Source organism: Anas platyrhynchos, chromosome 21, assembly GCF_047663525.1.
Source record: "Anas platyrhynchos isolate ZD024472 breed Pekin duck chromosome 21, IASCAAS_PekinDuck_T2T, whole genome shotgun sequence".
NCBI classification, from domain to species: domain Eukaryota; kingdom Metazoa; phylum Chordata; class Aves; order Anseriformes; family Anatidae; genus Anas; species Anas platyrhynchos.
The window spans coordinates 7,722,431-7,742,378 of NC_092607.1; the positions used below are offsets into that span (position 1 = coordinate 7,722,431).

General features: G+C 42.2%; 1 long non-coding RNA gene across 12 annotated transcripts in view; it reads left to right on the top strand.

Annotated features, from left to right (window-relative positions):
- Positions 1-4,766: 4,766 nt before the first annotated feature.
- Positions 4,767-19,948, top strand: part of LOC106014718 (uncharacterized) — a 127,299-nt gene continuing 112,117 nt past the window's right edge. For all 12 annotated transcript variants that reach the window (XR_011804446.1, XR_011804450.1, XR_011804455.1 and 9 more), the window contains exons 1-8: positions 4,767-5,155; positions 8,789-8,904; positions 9,242-9,338; positions 9,745-12,092; positions 13,312-13,485; positions 14,214-14,283; positions 16,283-16,512; positions 18,828-19,078. This is a non-coding gene — a long non-coding RNA (uncharacterized lncRNA). The remainder of the gene's footprint in view (positions 5,156-8,788; positions 8,905-9,241; positions 9,339-9,744; positions 12,093-13,311; positions 13,486-14,213; positions 14,284-16,282; positions 16,513-18,827; positions 19,079-19,948) is intronic.

Genomic DNA, 19,948 nt, shown 5'->3' on the forward strand with positions numbered 1-19,948 from the left:
GTAACAGACTTGTCTGAATTTTTGCTGCCTGTCTCTCCTCCCTCGTGCAAGATGCTTTCAGGACAAGGCGTGAAGTTGGATGTGTAAGACAGATTAAGAAGATTTTTGTCAACATTGGTACCCTAGTAAGTGCTGTGAGTAATGTGCAAGCTAGAGAAAGCGAGCCCCAAATCCCATTTTGATTCGGAAAGGCAGCTGGAGCAGAATTATGTAAAACTCTGTGTCAGACAGTACCAGAGTTTTGACAAGTGCATTTTGTGACGTGACCCTGCTGAGTGTGAGCCAGCACGGAGGCAGGAGCCGGGCAGGTGAGCTACTGTGTTGCGTGAAACACCATATTGACAGCGGTGCTCATGTATAGGCTGTAGGGCTTCGCGTGAAAGATCTTTCCTACCCAGTAGAAGGCAGTGCTTGATATTTTCAGTTAAACAGAGTGAAGGGTGGTCCCAATGACAAGGATCACGAGCTGCCGGGCTGTTTTCCATGTCTGCCAGTTAGGTGAGCCATATAGCTGTATCCTCTTGTTTGTAGTACAAAAAATTGGAAAGGAATCCTTCTCCAGGAACTTGGGAGAAGAGAGAGGGGTGGAAGGAACCCCACTCAGTTTTCGGCTCACCCTGAACATAGTTGCTAGCAGATTGGTTATGAGCTACTAGGTGTGAATTCCCTAGCAGCCCGCTGTAATTAAGCATCCTGCAAATTGAGGATGGGGTGAGTACTGCAAGAAGCTCATCAGCAGCTTTGCAGCACCTTTCCACACCCTGTGGATGCCCTTCGGAAATCTTCACATGTTTTTTGTTTGTTTCAGAGCCAGGAACAAATGCTGGCAAATGCAAAGGTGTTAAATGTTGGCCAACCTATCCCAACATGCCCTACAAGGTACTGAAGGGAATATTACTCTTAAGTGGATGATGAGCTCAGTGTAAAGGCTGTTATGTTAAAGCTTATTATCCTCATTAAGAGATGTGTGTAATGTGGTTGAGGCTTCTGATATGGGAAAAACAACATTTTCCAAGTGTTTTGTTGTCCCCTCTGTTACACTTGGAGGGGAATTCAGTTTCTGTTTTCCACTGGGTCAAATTCAGCCTGGAGATAAGATTTCTTCACAAATTTTAGATGTTGGGGTTGCCTCTGTGAAGGCAGAGGGCTGCATGTGGGAAAATGTACTTGTACCGTAGCAGTAGTGGTTTCCCTGCAGACACAGGGAAAGTGAAGAGCCGTGTACAGAGATGTTCCTGTGCTCCTGCAAGAAGCCTGTCCTGCTCCAGGAGCACTGGAGCTCAAGCACTGGAGTTTCACCAGGTATTGTTAGCTCCAGCTCAGGACCAGCCCTGCAGGACTGGACTAGTTCGCACAAGGTGACATGAGTCCACCTGCCACGTGTTCTTCATCATTTTATTGTCTGTGTTCTTTCTTTATATAGGGTACTGTAGCTCCTCCCAGTGATGGGGCATTGGCTTTCTAGGCAGCTTTAATTTATATCTGTCTTTTGAGGGTCAGATCAGGAGAAGTTTAAGGTCCTCAGCCCTGAAGCAGAGCCCTCCCTGCTTCAGAAAGGGCTGCAATTGAAACCAGCTGATCCCAAGTCCCTTGCAAATGTTTCCATTTCAAACCACTGAAGTTTTATGCCTTCCTAGTAATTTTTTTTTTCTTGAGCCTCATAAATCTCACAAAGATCTGGAACAGCTAGTAAATTTGGCCATTCAGATACACATTTTCCAGTAAAAAGGATAACGATTGCTGTTTCTCATGCCACCTCCCCACCCCCTCAGCTGTAGAAGTTCATCTCCCAGCAGCTTGCTGCTGCTTGCACGCAAATTGGGCTATAATACAACAGGCAGCACACACAGGTCCTGTATGCATCATCTGTGGTGTTGGGAAAATGAAAGGGGATGGTGGTCCCTGTTTTGGGAGGAATCAAGTTGTTGCTGAACCTCTGCTAGTTTTGCCACAGTCCATGTACATAACAGGAGCCAAATCATTTGTCCTCTTATCACCTCAGATCAGAAGAAATAGGTTGATGCTTGCCTGCTCGGATGGTTGGGAATCTTGCTCAATTCAGGCTTGACAACATGCTTTCATGAGAGGGCAATGGGAAGCTGCAGAACTCTGGGCTAGGGACTCACCTCCCAGAGCCATTCGCCAAATGTCAGACACAAGAGGGCTGAGCTGGGCAATGGCCTCAGCACCTCCTGCTAGCCTACTCCACACAATTTTGCCTGTATTGGTGGTGCCCTGAAACAGTGTGGGGAAGTGGTGGTCTCTAGCCCTCAAGACAACCCAGGGAGGAAGCCGTCCTCATCCTCCCCGTGGCACTGACGTTGTCCAGCCTGCTCTCCTAGGCTTGACAGAACATGAGCCCAAGGACAGCATAAACCTGAGACCGCTCAGACTTTTGTCGGAAATGCCAGGCAAAAGTGCTGAAGATATTTACAAAAACATAGCGTAGAAATAGAAAATTGCAAGCATATTTTCCCTTTTATTTGTTGTCTCCCAAATCCAAACAAGCTTATTTCCTTTCCTGTAATGCTGCTTTTGATAATCTTGTGCGAAAGGCACTGAATCTGCTCGTAGTGCTGTCAATAGCAAGATGCCTGATGCTTTTAGTGGCTCAGCTATTAAAACCCTGCATCCCAGTTGTCTGGCTGTGAGCAGTCCCAAGATATTGCAGTGACAATATGGAACCTTTTTTCTCTCTGAATGTTTCTCTGCAAAGTTTGACCATTTTGGCAGGGGTAAAACATGTGTCTATCTGGGATTCTGTCCAAGGATGAGATTTTGACAGCTGTGCTCGTGTTGGCAAAAATCCTGACATCTTGCGCTCCGTTGAAATAGCAGATTCTTAGTGGAGAGGGGTGGGAATCCGATTTCATAGATGAACACTTGTGAATTGAAGACTGAGCCGGGCTTAGCTCTTTTCACTTGGGGGAAGAGGTTCAACCCATCCTCTGGGAACAGGGTGGAGCCTTTCTTTCTTCCCATCTCCACCTGTGGGCACAGATGGCTGATGGGCAGCAGGGCTGATAGGAGCCCTCTGTGCTTCTGCCAACTTTGCGCAGCAGTTTGGGACATGCCTTGGACTGCACCCATGAAAGTGGGTGTCAGCCTGTTTTGAGTACATGCCTAATGATTTTCATTTACATATTAGATGCTCGGGCATGAATGGTGGGTGGTGTTAGCACGCTCTCAATGAAAATCCACCTTCGCGGTCGTGATCAAAGCTTGGCCTGTTATTTACACCAGATAGCTTGCGAAAAAACAAAGCCTTAGTATAGCTTGAAATATCCAGTTTGGGAGTTTTTGTTGTTGTTGCTACTATCATTATGATGATTGGGTGTTCTTTTTGTTTGTTTTTCACTAAAATCTCCATTTTGACCTGGAGGGATATTTCCCATAAAAGCTGTGATTATTCAAAGCCATTATATTTCTGCAGTAACCTTCAATCTAATGAGCTGTCATTTTTCTGATGAGAAATCACTTATTTGGAGACTACAATTCCGGTTATCTCTGCAAATAGAGAATGATGGTGCAGAAAAATAGTGTCACAGGGTCACCTAAGAACTCTCCCATCAGAGCCAAGGATGGACTGGAGCAGGCCTGGTGGAAAGACACCAACAGGTTTTCAGAAGATACTTTGCAAATGTTATATTTATTTCACACCGTTTAGTGGCCAGGTAGCTCCTTTATATTTTACCAAGAAAAATAAAAAAGCCATGAGGGTTTTAAATCGTGTCAGCCAAAAATTGCCATTGCTAGTATTTCCCTGAAAAATAAGGGAAGATTATTTTTTAAAACACAAACAAGATAGTAGCCAAAGAACGAAACCCCAAACAAAACATACTTCCTGAGGAAAACAATCCAAACAATTTTGCTCAGGAAAAATCACAGCTTAAGTTTAGACACACAAAATCAGACTTCATGGTTTCCATCCATGGGAAATGGGAGGTCTTTTAATTTATTTTGACTTTAAAGGAGGAACAACTAAATGAACTTAAAGTACATACTTGCTGGGCATTAAGTGATGTTTATGGACATCAGCAGATGTTTGGTAGCCCTTTTGTATGTTTAAGTCCCCAGGCAAATTTTAAGGACTTGGCAAACTGTAGGCTCCTGTTACAGGGTAGATGAGTCAGATTTAAAATGGTTAAATTTGGGATGGTCCTAGAATGAGAAGTCTCGTGCACATGTGCTGAGTGACCGCACGCTCTGCTGTGGCCACAGTCGGGCACGCAGATGAGCTAGAGGTGCTCGTAGCATATATTATTTATCTGCATGAACAGTGTTGGCTGCATGGACAGAACAGTGTAAATACAAAATTATATGGAATTATACGGGAAAAAAAAATGACAAGCTCTCTCTTCCTCTCCCACTTATTTCTTGAAAACTGGGGAAAATATTAGCACATCTGTGAGTGCCGGGCTGCTGTGTTTAGAATGCTTCTAGAGCCCCTGTTAGCTTGGTTAAAACTACTGTGTCCATCTCTACGCTGAGCAATGCCAGTTGCACAACTACCATAAATTAAGCTGAAATTCCAACTTTAAGTTGTCTTATGGTTCTGCAGCCTATCTGTTTACTTGGGAATAGCACAAGGCAGATGTCTTCATCTTGGCTGATTCTTAACAGGTCATGGACATTAACTTTAAATAACTGAAAGCCTTTAAAATAATTTTTAAACATGCTTATTCCCCCCTGACAGACCTTAACCTTTAGTTGGCCTTAACCAGAAACATGCGGGATAATGCGATTTGAAAACAGACCATCAGAAACCATGCAAGAGCTTCAAATATGTACTGTGATCATTACCTGAAAACAGTGAAGAGATTGGAATAATTATTGCTCGTGTTTACACTTCTGTATCTCGGTGGGTTGTGCTCAATCCCTTAATGACAGTGATTAAAAACATAGTGGAAACACACAGTAATTAGAGAGAGCACTTACACGATTCTGAAAACACAGAGGTAGCTTTGAAGTGGACCTGGACACAGTGACTGCTGCCAAAGCATTGTGAGAGCCAGGAGCATTGTGCGGCAGGTAGCTGGTAATTGTACGTCGCATAACCCATCTGGTCTGCAACAGGCAATATCGGCCTTCCTCGCCAGCCCTATCGTGGCACCTCGCACGTCAGCAGGACTTCTGCAACTGGCTAAAAGAGCAGGTAGGCTGTGGGTGAAGGACTGTGCAAGTGCTGTGTTTTGTAATTTATGTAAAGCTGAAGCTGAGCTTTGGTTTCGTCATGAGGGGCCCTTCTGAGGGTGCGAGGCAGGATTTCGGAATGGGGTGAGGCAGAAGTTTGGGGTGATGGCTGAGAGCGGGCACTGGTTCAGCTGCTTTGCCCTGCCGAGGTGTTAACGTGGCTTCTGACATAAAAGAGTTCTTGAGTAGCAAGCTGTAAGCCTCGTGTTTTAGTAGGTTTTGTGGGTGAGGAGAAGGGTGTGTGTAGTGGAATGTATTCATTTGTTTTTCCCATTTAAACAATCAAAAACACTCATTATAAGAGAAGAAGGAGCGATAAGGCTTGGATTATAAAATTGTTTGCTGGAAAGGTTGTCCTGTTTTCCATTGCTTAATTTCAGCTGAAAGGGAAAGCATGAAGGCTGGGGAGGATATGGCTAATTTCTGAGATGTGTTTTTAGGAACACTGGTGATGAGCCCTCTCAGGTGGGAGCAATTGAGCAGCATTTAAAGAAAGTAGAGGTAGGAGCAGGCACTCACTCAGCATTCCTCAGCTCTCCTCTGAGGTTCAAAAAGACTCACTTTAAGTCACTGTCCCTTATTTTGCTCTGTTGTATCTCATTTACTTTCTCTGCAAACACAAATTCAGCTTCTGACCCCATGTTGTCACTGCAGAGACCTCCCTGCTTGCACCGGGTGTCTCCCATGTCAGGTGTGGGACCATCTCCCCGGTGTCCACTTGCAGGTGCCTGGCTGTCAGCTTATCCTCACCACAGCTAAAACAGGGCTCTTAATCACTTCCCGTAGGCTTGCTCTTTCTTAAACACCATGGACAATAGCACGGTCCTGCCTGTCACTCAGAGCCATGGGCATTACCTCTGGCTCAGACCTTTGGTTCGTGCCTCCAGGCTGTGTCTAGCTCTCGCCCCTTGTTTCTGCATAACCTCTCTAAAATACTGCCACTTCTGTCCCCCCTCGTGGCTTACACGCTTGTTCAGTCTGTCATTACCCTGCACCTCAGTTCCTGTTACAACATGGCAAATTCTGGCCTTGACAAATCCAATCTCCCCCTGCTCACACGTGTGCTTTATGCTGCGCAGATCATCCTGCCACCCTGCTCTGCAGCTCTCCTGCAAGTCTCTACTATGGATCACATTGAGCATAATCTGCTTGTCTTCACTCCCAGCATCTTTCATGGCCTTTCTCCACCCAGTATAATATTTCCTTTTTGTGTTTAAGATACCAGTTATGGCCTCTGATCAGTTCACTATGCCACTCTCTGTTGCCCAGCTTTTAAACTCTCAAAGCACCCTCATGTGTTTCCCCATGCTGTTAGGGCAGCTTCATTATCCTCTTCCCACTTTTTCTTTACAAATTCCTTTTCTTAGATGCCTGTAAAACCTTTACAGCAGTGATGCTGTTGTGCTGAGAGCTGTGATGTCTACGCTAACTTTGGTGGTTTCCATGGACTCCCCTTGTCTGTAACATCATCTGTCGTTTTTTGGCTTGGAGACTGCCTGGTTTGAGAACCATCTGCTTGTTCTGGCTTTGCATGGTGTCTGTCGCTGTGGGATGCTGTCCCACAAAGGGAATCTACAGGCACCGTAGTAATACAAATTTTTAAAAATAAATTTCAGAAAAAGCAGCAGATAGCACCATGTGTTTCTTGTCACTGTTCTGTCATTACCCTTGTGACACTGAACAAGCACTGATCCTGCAGAAAGCTGACAGCTTTTACGTGCTTCTGGAAAAATGTGGAGGAATGGATTCTCCTCCCTGTTCTGTGCCCCTTGCACAGGGTCCCTTCATTGCTCCATTGTCCATTCAAATGATGACAAAAGGATTAAAAAGGGGATGCCTGTAGTTCCACCTCTGTGTCTCCTGTCCACCAAAGAAATCATTGCCAGATGGTAGGAAGTCTGGGGGCTTGCACCATTTGCTAGCTGGAACCCAGCTACTAAAGAAACAGAGCCCCACCCACAGCTGATTCCACTTTTTATTCCTGATGGGGTGTTCACTGGAGGAACCTCCAGTTATACCTGGCTGCCCTCTCTCCAGTGTTGCTCTGTGCAGGGCTGGATAAAATGCGAGCTGATGGGGCTTTGCAGCAGGCTCTGCAGCAGTTCTTCAGCCCACAGCCTCCTGAAGCTGCCAGCCATGTGAATTCAGTATGAACAATGGGCTTATTTTTTTATTATTTTTTTTCTAAATGGAGTTTTGCCAATGAAAAAAAAAAAAATCAGATGCCAAAATGTCAGGCTGCAAACTCGGACTGCCGAGAAGTTTTTTTTCTTCTTCTGAGAAGGAAAAACTCTGGTGAAAACCAAAAAATAAAATAAAATAAAATAAAGCAGCCCTGTGTCAGGAACAAAGGTCACTGCCTCTACTGCAGCCAAGTGTGTAGCCCAAGGGCAGTCAACATCTTGAGCCTTCCACCGTGGCTTTGGGACCTTTTACAAAAGCTGGGCACGTTTCCAGCCCTGAGCAGTAAGAGGGACAGTTGACCCATTTTGCACCTGGGGCATCTCAGTTTTATTTCAGTTCCACATAAGGCTTTGTCTAGGTTTATTTTATTTTATGGGCTTTTTTTTTTTTTCCTTTTTTATGGTTATACTGTCACAGGAAATTCTCACTGTTCTATTACTTTTTTCCTGTTGGAACCAGCCTTAAAATAAAATGAATAAATAAATACATATACATACACATAAAAACATGCAGACAGGAAAGCCATTCAGATCTGGAGAGGCCTTGATAACGCTGCTGATGAGGTTGCCAGAGTTTTCCTTGAGTCTGAGCTTGAACAATTCCCCACCACCTCCCCGGTGCCTGGGAACTTGAGTGGTGGAAGCTGTGGAGCTTCTAATTCTGCCTACAGGTGTTTGGTTTGAAAGGCACCGCATCCCATGTTGTAATCTCATTTCAGAAAAACATAATTACATAAAAATACAGATGTATTACAGTCACAGTTCCTGAACATCTGAAGTACCCATCAGTTTAAGAAAAGCAGAGAATAAACTTCTCTAAACGAGAGCTTCCCATTTGTCCTTCTTAATATTTTCCAGTATCAGTAATTTAAAGTTTAAAAAAAAAGGGGCATTGCAAATGCCAGCGTTTGTTCTAAGCCATCTCTTTACAGCAGGAGCGATGTGTTTAAAAAGCAAACAAGGTAGGAGTGCGTAAACTGTTCCAATTCTGCTGCTCTGCATATCAAAATACTCCTGCTGGTGATTACTCATTGTACATTGTGTTCTGTCATTTAGTGTTCAGTGCCGTTTTCTTCAAGTACTCCAAATTGTCAAAAACATGCCTGGGGTGCTACGCAGTAGCTGGACCTGGTCATCTTTGTCAGAATAAATCGGGTAGTTGCTGACCCTGCTCTCTTGAGTCATTAACTTGGTATCTGTAAGTGCCAGGATATTTTGAATAAAGTGGATGAAAAATACATTTTGAAACAGGTTAGCTAGCTTTGACATAGGCTGTTCTCTGTCTGGTAGTAATGATAACAATAAACTAGCTGCAGAATTCATCTGGTTGCAGCCCAGCAAAACATCGAATCCCATGCTTGCACAGTTAAGTATATGCTTCAGCTCGTCGCTCTTTCACTGTTTAATTCCAGCACGTGCTGCTGCCGATGTATTTGAGGTATGCTTCTACTTCTGCTTTGGACTGGACTTGGATTTAGCAAATGCTTTGGATTTAGCAAATGCTGGAGAATTGCTACTACATCAATCGGTCAGTACCATTCTGAGGGTTGCAACAACGGCTATGTGGGGTTAGCCTGTTTGTTTGCCACGTATTTTGCAAGCTTGTTTGTCTTTCCTTGCCCGTGTTTAACCCCTTTTCCATGGTGCTGTGTCAGGGGGAGAAGACCCCCAGCTGTGTGGGGGTCTGGTGGCCCTGAAGGGAGAGCCCGGAGGTGGTTTTGTGGTCAGGTCTGGTAATGCTGTTGTGAAGCCTCCAGATAATGCTTTGGGGTTCTTTTAAAGCCTGAGTTCTTGTAACTTTGCTCTTTCTTTGGACTCTCAATATAAATAAAAAATCAAACCCAGTACGTTTTGTCTTCATACAGATGCAAACCCACACGTGTCTGGCCTTTGTAGTGTGGTGGATGAGAACTTGAAACGTGACGTGGTTGTTATATCCTGGACTCCAAAATCCAAAGATAAGTAAGTACCCTACACTCAGTATTGTTTCATGACTTTCAAGCCAATTTTAAGCCTTCTTGAGGCCTGACTAACAGGTTTTGAGCACTAACTGTTGGTAATTCCTTGAGCTCCTGAAGCCTAGCTTAGGGGGAATCAGCTATTTATTACTCTTTTAGGGAATTCATCCTTCCTTGCTGCACCGAGACTTGTAGCAACACCCTGTGAGAGAGGGGCTGAGCTTTAAAGATCAGACTATTTGAAATTATTGCCAATGGGACTTTTGCAAAATATTGCAGTGACTACAAGTGCAACAGGCTTTGTAATCTCAACATTTTTCATAGCATTCGCCTTATTTGCAGAGCCCTAATGCAGCATGCAGCTCCTTGTGTGCACGAGTAAATCATGCTTTCAAACTTTGGGCTTCCAGGGAACTTCCTGGGGCTGCCACAGCATCAGTACAGCAGGAATGGCATGGCATGGAATGGCATGCCACGTGAGCAGAGATGTGAAAGCACCGGCAAGAGAGAGGAGCACGACTTCCCAACGGGCCCCTGGCAGCATCGACTTTCCACCTGGATTCAGTGGGTTATTACTGAATGCCTACAAAATCAATGAGAATCCTGCCATTGTCTCAGCTGGTCTTTGCACTGGGGGTTCTTAGCAGGGAACGTGCAATTCTTCTTTTGTTCCATATTCCCATAATGCTTTGTTTGTGTTTTGTTGGTTTCTTTCTTCTTCTTCTTCTTTAAAAAAAAAAAAAAACACAAAAAAAAACACCCTGAAATGTGGTGATGTTAGTTTTTGATTTTACCCTGAATGGCAGGGGTGGAAGGGGTGGTTAGCCAAGATTAAAGTCTTAGGCTTTCCAATTCCTCTGTGTAAGTTATGGCTGTACGTCACTAGCAGTAAGCAAAGCAAAACGCACTAGCTAGACCAGTGTTCTGTTCATTTGCCTGGGGCCCCAACTGAAATTTAATAAGCAAATGTAAGTTTTTAGTGCTTTGGAATGGGAACTTTATGGTAACCACTTTCTGCATTTTAAATGATGTATCACATGTATACATGTATGTTTTGTGCAGTACACCTTACGTGCAGAATCCAGTCTGCTGCTGCATTGGCAGTCCTACCCCTTCCCTGGGTAGGAGGCAGCAGCACAGTGCCGTGCCTGGTTGTGGCAGCAGGATGGCACATCAGGCTGCACAAAGCCATGGCCTTCTGCTACAGGTTGGAGCTAAGTGAATCTTCAGATCAGGGGAAAAGCTGGTGCTGAATAGGCTGGGGATATCTTCCTGCAGCTCCCATTTACGTGGCTTCTGATGCTGATGGGTAAGACATGTAGGGGAATCTCTACTGGAAATTTTTTAAAAATGTATTCGGGGCTTAAAACCATATTGGAGAGGAGATCCTGGCTTTTTAGGTACAGGACAAAAAAGGCAGGACATCTTCCGGTGTTTTTTGTTCTTACTCGTCAGCTTTCAAAATACAGAAATCTTCTATGGGATTTACTGATTTTATTACTATTCCCCACCCTCCCACTACCCCTCCCCACCTCACCCCAAAACACATCTTGGAGTTGTCCATCAGAGTGTATTTGAGTCACCAGTGAGGATGCAGAACCCTCTTATGGGAAATCAGAAAAAAGATCCTGATTTCAAACACCCAGTGCCTCTGTTCTGTGTGCAGCAGGAGGTGAGGGATGTGTGCTCCCTTCTCTGTCTGTTGCTGGCTTGTGGTTTGGTCTATCTGATATTCAGTTTCTTCATTATGATGGTTCATGGAGACTTGTCGTAAGCTGTTCCTCATCTCTCTCCAAGCGTGAAAATCTAGTCTTGAGGGTTGTGTTTAAAATCAGATCCTATCAGCAGCTGTTGGCAGGAGTGCTCTCAGATGGCAAAGGGAGATTTTCTCTTTCCCCAGCTCCTTACCACCCTTTCCCATTAGTACAGGCTAGTATAGAACTTTTGTTTGGGATTTTCTGCATTTTAGTCAATACCTCCAGCATCTATTGCTCATCCTTAGGAGATGAGAACACTGAACAGCTCTCCATAATTGCTTAGCATCTTAAACACAATCCTGATGTTATACCTGGGAGTATAACATTATATATAGTATAGTAAGGGTATAGTATACGTGTATACCCTTAAAAACCAGTTGTGATTCTTACGTTCCTTGGGTACCTTTTATATGCTTTTCCTGGCTTGGGGCCCCAGATGAGTCTCTTACTCTGCATATTCAGGCCCAGGTACTGAGGACAAAATTTACATCTACTCTTTCAAAGACTGGGTCTCCATATTTTTAAAGTCTTTGGATTTCGGCCTGTGAAAGGTCTTACATGATAATAAGCCACTGTTGATTCCTCTCTCCTCCCACTTGTATTTATTTCTGTTTGCTCCATTCTCTTTTGCAGATGGCAGATAAATCTTGTCAGTGCTTTTTGGGCTTTGCAGCCTTTTCTCAATCATCTTTCCTTTAGTATCTCCAGCAATGTGAAAATCTGGTGGTTTGCTATTTCTGCTAAGTATATTTCTTTTCTAGGCTAATTCTTGTGCTCTTTTGCTGGGTGAGAGAAGAGACAAATTTCTAGTAGTCAAAAAATAAACTAACCCCAGCTCATGAAAAAAAAAAGGGGGGGGGGGGGGAAAAAAACAACAAACTTTTTAATCTCTGCTGTAAGAATTTGATGTGAGTTCCTTGCTGAGTTTGAAGGAATGACCGATAGGTCCCCAAGAAGCCTCTGGTGCTGTGTCTGCTGGATCAACTGGAATCGTATCGCAGGTGAGCAGAACAATACTACACAAGCCCTTAAAGAGGAGTGAGCACAGATGACATTTTTATTCATTCTCAGCCAGATTGCTTGGTATTGTGTCCTTTCTGTGAAAAATGACACTCTGGCAACAGGCCACTGACTGCAAAACAACTTGGCATGAGTCTCCTGTTTGTCTCAGCCTGAGCTGAGCATCACCAGAGATGCCAGACTGCTAGCCATGGGCAGAGAGTGTTAAAGCACCATCTTTCTTTAATCAGCACCTCTCTGCCATTTGTGGTGGAAAATACTCGAAGGAGAAGGGAAGTTCCTGACTGTTTAGATCCTGGGTGGCACCAGCAATAGCACTTTGCCCTTCCTTTGGTTAAGCTTTCTCAGCTGAGACTAGCTGGTAAGCTTGGGGTAGTCTAGCTAACCCTAAACATAAATTATTTTTCAAAGCTTCTGATTCTCTAATTTCCTTTTTATTTTCTTGCGTCTTAAGGGGAGTTTTTGAAAGCCTCCCAGTGATCAGGAAGACAAAGCTGATTGACTTCCAGCTGCATCTGAGCCACCGTAGTTACTGCAGTGGGTACCAACATAGCCAAAATCTCATGGGTTTCCCTGGGATATTTCAGAGGGAATCTCCACAGTTTGTAACTGGGGGATTTCATGAGATGACTGGGTACACTGTGGACAAGGTGGCAGGCTGAGCTATGGATTGTATTGTAGCTGAGGTTTTGGTGTGAAAACCAGTGCAGCCACAGGGGATTTTCACCATTATCCAGTAATCTGTATAATAAATAATCTTTCCAAGCTCCCTGTTGGATCCTTCTATGAAAAAAATAGTTTAAATGGCGGGACTGGAGGAAGTTGTTCCTTGAAGGGGAAAAATCAGTGTAACTATTAATTTTGTACAATGCTTAGATATTATGCAAGTTAAATAGTTTTTGTTCCATCCAAGCAGTAGCACAAAAAGATCTACAACAGCAGATCGCTGTGTAGAAGGAGGTACTGGGCTGAAAAATCTGGATTTCTGTTCTGCCCATTGGAACCAGGCGCTCCCTGTGCCTGCCACTATGGAGTGGGTATTTCCCTGACTAAATAATTATGTTTTTCTGAACTAAGGGCAGTGTCTTTGCTTTCAGCTTTGATGCGGTGTGACATGTACAGTAGGACCTGTCATAATTCATGATGTCAGTTCTGTTTCAATGTTAATAAGTCCTTAATCAAGTCATTTGTTTCCTCCAGGATGTCACATTTAGCACTGGATTGTGAAATGCTCGAAAACTGGAACCATAGGAGCATTATTTAATGCTAAGTGTTATCCACATCATATCTGAAGCTTGAACATGCCAGGAAAACATCCTTCACATTCTGCAACTAATCTATCTGAGCTTTCAGGATCAATCGTGAATTGGCTGGGTATGTACACTGTTTCTCTCTGTTTATGTGTGGCATAACGTTATATGCCATATTCAGTAACTCGTTCTCACATTGCTTATCTGTCACCTATTTTCTATGGCTGGTGCTTTTCCTTTATATAATACTATGCAGTGTTGCACCAACCACTTTAGGCCAAGATTGGCGCTTTAAATGCAACAGAAAATAACTGAAATTTAAAACCAGTAGTCCTCGTGCTAGTCAATTTGTGCAACGTATGGAGAAAGAAGAGGTTCAAGCCAAGCAGCTGCTGGTGGGATTAAGTGGGAAGCTATCCAGAGAGACCAGGTTTATGATTATCCTCTCCTGTTCTTGATGTTGTCTTCAAGAGAAACAGAATTAAGGGTTAAAATTGTATCTTTACTATCTAATTCCCTTAAGTCTTTTTTATTCGCAAAGAAGAATAGGAAGCCATAGTGAACTCATGGCAAATAATTTCCCAAAGTGTTTTCCTCTTCTGTTTAAATTACCTTTAATGTTATGCCACTTTTTCTTATGAACTTGTTTCTGTCTCTGCAAACAGATATGTTACATACTGTCAGCAATGATTTGAAAAAAAGTCAAAAAACCTGACAACCTTACCTGAACACTGTATGTATGACATATGTTGCTATATAGGAATGTCATTAAGTCCAGAGTTTCTGCAGAATGAAACACAGAAAAGTTTTTTTTATATATTATTTCATTTATTGTTTATTTTCCGCCCTCAGGGAACTGTTTATATTCATATTGTAAACCTGTGTTACTGTTGTGTCCTTCTTGTGAACCAGACCCCTCGTGGTAAGTGCTGTGTAGACACAGAAGAAAAAGTCCTGGTTGCATCTGTGAGGACAATGTTTTGCTTTCTTTTTTTTTTTTTTTTTTTTTCACAGCTTGTGTCCTGAAATAGTAAAGAAGGTGGAAAAAAATGAATCATAAAATACTCCAGATTTTATTTAGTGTTTACACCAATTCTGTCAAAGTTAAGTTGAACCCTTTTTAGTTACAACCATATCATCAGAAACATTAAATGTTTTGAGGATTCATGTTTTCTGCAAAAATGTTGTTTTCTCCTAAAAGCTGTTTTTCACTATGAAATGCTTTCTTTGAATTTAGTCCAAGTCATAATGAGTACTGGAGCAATTAAAGTATCAGCCACTATTAGGAGTCTTGGGAGTGCAAGAGACAGATAGGATCAGGGCTTAAGCTACTGAAATACCTTTTATGAGAATAAAGGGTTCACAAACCTCAGTTTCAAACAAAATAGTTCACATATGCTAAGCTGCAAATACTAAACATCTCCTCCTGCCCTCTCTGACTAAACAAACAAAAATCTATTAAATATTCAAACTTTATATCTGCAGGAAGAAAGAAAACAGATTATTTCTATTTTTAAATTTTTGGCAGGTGCTCATATATTTATGATAATAGGATCATAAAATGACATGGATAGGTTAGTGGGAAAGGTGCTGTGGGAATTTAGAGTCTGACTTTGTAAATTGTCACATTTATTAAATCTTAAACTCCAAATTCTAGCCAGGTTGTTTATTCATTCACACATGTCATGGTGTAGATATTGTGGGCTTTTAAGTCAAAGTGTTAGTGTCTAGGACTGGATTGTGTCTTCATATTCTGCAATCAATTAAGTTGTTTTCATTTAATTCTTGTAAACATTACCCTTTAAAAAAAAAAAAAAGAACAGAAAAAAAGAAAAAGCCTTTTAAATATTTTTCATTAACACATACTATTAAGTGGATAAGCGCCCTAAGTATATTTTAATTTAATTTAGATTTAACAGCAACATTTTTCCCATGCTAATTAAATGCCAGTTTGTTATTAAGAAAATATTTATTGAAGTTGAACTCAGTGATAGATACATATCTATCACATCACTGTTAAACCTCATTAAATAGTGTTTTAATTGCAATTTGTTTTTAATTACTGTTCATTAAGCATATTATTAACTCTAAATTGCATACTTATGAAAGATGAGTTTGCCAATATAAGTGTCTGAGGCTCTTAACTACTGCCTTACTTCTGGGTTCCCATAATTTGAGGTGTGTAGGGTGAATGTTTGATCTATTCACATTACTGCTAACAATGTGCCCTCCCTGCCTGCCTGCTTTATAAGTAGAACCTTCTTTATAAGTAGAATCAGGAGCATCTGAGCCAGTCAACAGATGTAAAAGGAAAATAAAACTGGTGATAAAGCAGCTCATTGGGCAAGCAAGCAGGGAGCCAGTGAGGAGGAAGCTGAAGCAAAAAGGGAACCCAGGCAGGGAGAACAGAAGTTAAACAGGACATTGAAAGCAATTATCTAAATTAAAAGGAGTAGGGGATGGAGACTGTGTGCCTGAACAATGCAGAGAGATGCAAGTAATGGTTTGCAAAGCTTTTTCTCCTTGGCTTATCGTGGCAAGCCTGTCTGAGGTCAGTCTCTGTTGCCAACCGATGACAGCCTGGTGGCTTTGCAGCAGTGAACTGATGGTCTTAGGCTGCATGGTGCTCAGGCACCAAGTGTTGGGCTAGTAGTGAGCTTTTTGGTGGTTGTGCAATATCAGCTCACAGGCTGCTACGAAAGACCAGTGACTTTCAATATTTAGTGTTGTGTGACCTGCTACATCTTTTCTAGAGGCAGTGTTGCTCTAGAAATGGCACTCAAGCGAACAACCAAAATTATAGGATTCATGAACTTGCTTTTCTTAGTCACATTTGCTTTATTTCTTAGTAGCTCATAAGCTTAACGCAGGCTGAAAAACTCTGAAATAGAAAAGGTGTTTATTTTTTTTTAAATCTTCAGGAGAGTTTTTTGGAGCCTTTTATCTACGAATTCATCTATGAACAATGCTCTCTCTTTGCCTGCAAGGAGGAAAGGATGGGAAGAAGGGTGTTAGGGTGCTCTTCTGCTGAAGACAAGCTCAGCACGTAGAACCAGTTAGCAGACTGGAGAGCCATTCCCAAGGCAGATGGAGAGTGGGTAACAGACAAAAGGTATAGTCCCTCATGGGAAGTCATGTTGGCATCCACCAGGTATGTAAGGACCAAGAAATGATCTCTGGTAGTCTGACCATGTCAGTGCACTAGGGGAGGAATTAACGGGGCTGGGGGCTGCTGGACGATGCTGTAGGGGCGATAAGGCAATTGTATGTTGGAAATGGCCGAGGTAGACTAAGCAATGGCAGACTTCGCTGTGGGTTGGACAAAAAATGCAGCAAGGCTCTGTACGTTGACACTCTTTGGCTCTGATTCTTCTTGCATTGAGAATGGTTTCATGCCAGGTTATCTCCATTGACTCCAGTGGATTTTCTCCAATTCACAGTGCAGTTTAAATCAGATGCAGGACCTCTTTTCTCCTCTTTCCATTTCATGAATCTCTTTCAAAACCGTCTGTACCAGATGTTACAATTGTAAACAAATCATCCTGGCAAAGCAAAGTATCTTCTCATATGTTAATGTCTGTGTCACAGTAGGCAAGGTCCTAGCATCAGTGCCTCTATCTGCCTCTGGATCTTTTGCTCATAAAACATTAGTTATACAACGTTTTTTTTGGCAGATGGGTATCTTCCATGAAGAAGCCATTTCCATTCCAATACAACAGTGCTTTTATATGGACTGTTTCAGTCCGTGTTGCGCAACCCTTTTGCACAATGATTCATTATGCTATCTAGCTTCTTAATATGCTGAATCACTGCGTGATCCTTTGCCAGCTTCTTTGTATGCCAACAATAACTTGCTCGTGTTTCAAAGATATAGAGGGCTGCAGAAATCACTGCAGCACGGAGAGCCTTAACATTTGGCTGAAGGAAGTTCTCAGCAGGCTTTAAACTCCTCCACATGGGTGGGGAAGTTATCTTTCAGCTCCTGCTCTCTTTGGATGGCTGTAGGAAATTGCATATGGCTTCCACTTGTCGTTAGAAAGCTGGAGAAGGCCCAAATCCCTGCTCCCTCTACGCTGGCAGCAATCTACCACTTTCACACTGTGGTCCCTTAACTGAGAGAAAGTAAATCAGGCCACGGGGGACCATCTGCATTCTAAGGCTTAGCCTAGTGGAAGCGTGGAACCATGGACAAGACTTAAGAAATGTCCCCATAGCCACATAAGGTGGCCAACATGGGGCTTCCTGACGTGCTGCCAGAGCCTCCCCTCCCTCTCCAGCGTGGCGGTGTGAGGAGGAGGCTAAATTAAACCCTTTCCTGCCGCAGTAGCTGCCATAGTATAACTTTCTTTCATTGCTCTTGGGTATACTGGGTACTGTGTTGGAGTACAGCTGCTTATTTTTCATAACTCAGGGGCCTGGTAATGATTTTTGAGTTCTGTTTTAAAAATGAGTTTACTTTATGTCAGTGATGCACAGTACTGGAGTGTTGAAGAAGCAGAAGATGCTTTCCCTTGGCCATTCTGGAGTTTTTTCTGGTTTGTTGTTGAGAGTTTTTAATTGCAAGTATTTATCTCATCACAAGGACTTCATAACTGACTGAATATATTCATAGCTATTCTTAAAAAAAAAAAAAAAAAAAAAAAGAAAAAAGAAAAAGGCAAGATTTTGGTCTGAAAGGAGTATACTACACTGCTTAAAAACAGGGTTTTTAGAAGGGAATACTCTGTAATTTTTCAATGTATTCTTCTTTCAGTACTGTATTGTATTTCCCAACGTACATCAGTTAAGTAGCATAGCACAGTACTATGTATGTTGCGTACTTTGGACAAGCATTTGAAAATACGTTGTTCCTCCTGTAAGCAGATTAACTCTGACTCCTACTGGAAAATTCTTGGTTTTGAAGGAGGTGTCCTCAAAGACCTTAGGGATGCATTTGCACGTCTGATTTTTAAATGTAATTATGCCAGCAATTTCATATACAAAGGTATCCGTTACTTTTAGGTATCATTACCTGACTGGGACTTGTATGCGACAGGCAGCTCTAATGCCTTTCCCCCCTGCCCTGTGCTTATTGCATGCTCAGACTCTATGAAAATCTGTCCCTGTGCAGTTAGGCTTTGATGTGAGATATAATAAATATCAGATTTTAAAGAGAAGCATGTACGTGTTTGTCTGACATGTATTTATAGAAAAGGTCAAGGGACTTACTGTAAGTGTTTTTATTCAGGGTCCTGGGTATGTGAAACATTCTTCATATGAACGCTGTAGTTACCATAATATTTATATCTCTGCTTTGGTGATGCCTTTATGTACGTCTAGTTTGTTTCAGCCCTACTTAAGGAGCGTCCTGCATTATTTTTCGGTGTTCTTATGTATTTATTAGTTCATGTCTTCATTCCTGTTGCTACCAGCTGTGTTTCACCTTCTTGTCTCCCCCTCTTTTCCTGTGCCCAAATGGTTTTACAGGGTTGCCCTGCTGCAGAAATGGGTCAGACAAGTTACAGGAACTGTGGATTGGTTGGATGGGGATCCACCTAGCAACACCACCACACTAATGCTGGATTGGGAAATTTGCCCTACAGGAGTTTGTCTTGATTAAAGGCTTCAGTCTGTCTTTGCAACACAAACATAGGAGCCCCCATGCTGCTCTCTGAAATTTACAGCGTATTTTCTTTTAACTCAAGCATATTGAAGCAGAACAGAAGAAAGGATCAAAGGTACCGTAATGTTTCTATAAACAAGTACTACTTAGTTTGTTTTTTTTTGTTTTTTTTATCTTGGGTTTATTTTTTTCCAAACAAATCTTCTAGGCACATTAGGCTCAGATTTCATTTTATTGCCAAATCACCAGCTGGCAACAAAATCACATATGTCTGTGTAAATAAAGTAGATGAGAAGCTGAACAGGAGATTGGGAGATGATTCAAGCAGTCATATTGGCATCTACACCTTAAAATTTGCCTGGATTATCTGTCTATTCAGCAATGTCCTATACAGACCCCTTTTCTGCATGAAATACAAAATAACCCCAAGCTGAGATTTTAGTTTGTGGTTTTCCTCCCTTTTAGTGAATTTACAGGAAAACAGATAATTCTCTGGGACTATAACCCAAAACTTCATTTTTTGTTTGCTCATCAAGCAATGACTAATCTACTCCCTGTTACTCAAATATAGGTGTAACTCTTGTGATGACTGATATTATAAAGAAGAATTTTCTCTTTGAGGGACAGATCATCCTTCCTTTGAAGGTAGTGCAATTTTGCAATTGGCTTGAGGGCTCTATTACTGTCTTTTTTGTATGTTTGGATCCACTTGTCAATGAAACATCCAAATTGATAAATTTAAGGCCAGAGTTGCTATCCCTTCTCCATTTGTTGATAGGTAATAGCAGAGTCACCTCAATCTGTAACCTTAAATTATGTTTCTCCATGGCAACATATAATTCCGGGGAACAACAACAACAACAAACTGTTCCTTTTTTATTTCCTGATCCAGAAGTTAGTAATTATCATCTTGCTTCAAAAAGTCAATGAGCTAGAACATCTTTTCAGACATGGATGATCATGAGACACAGTTTTCCCCATACAG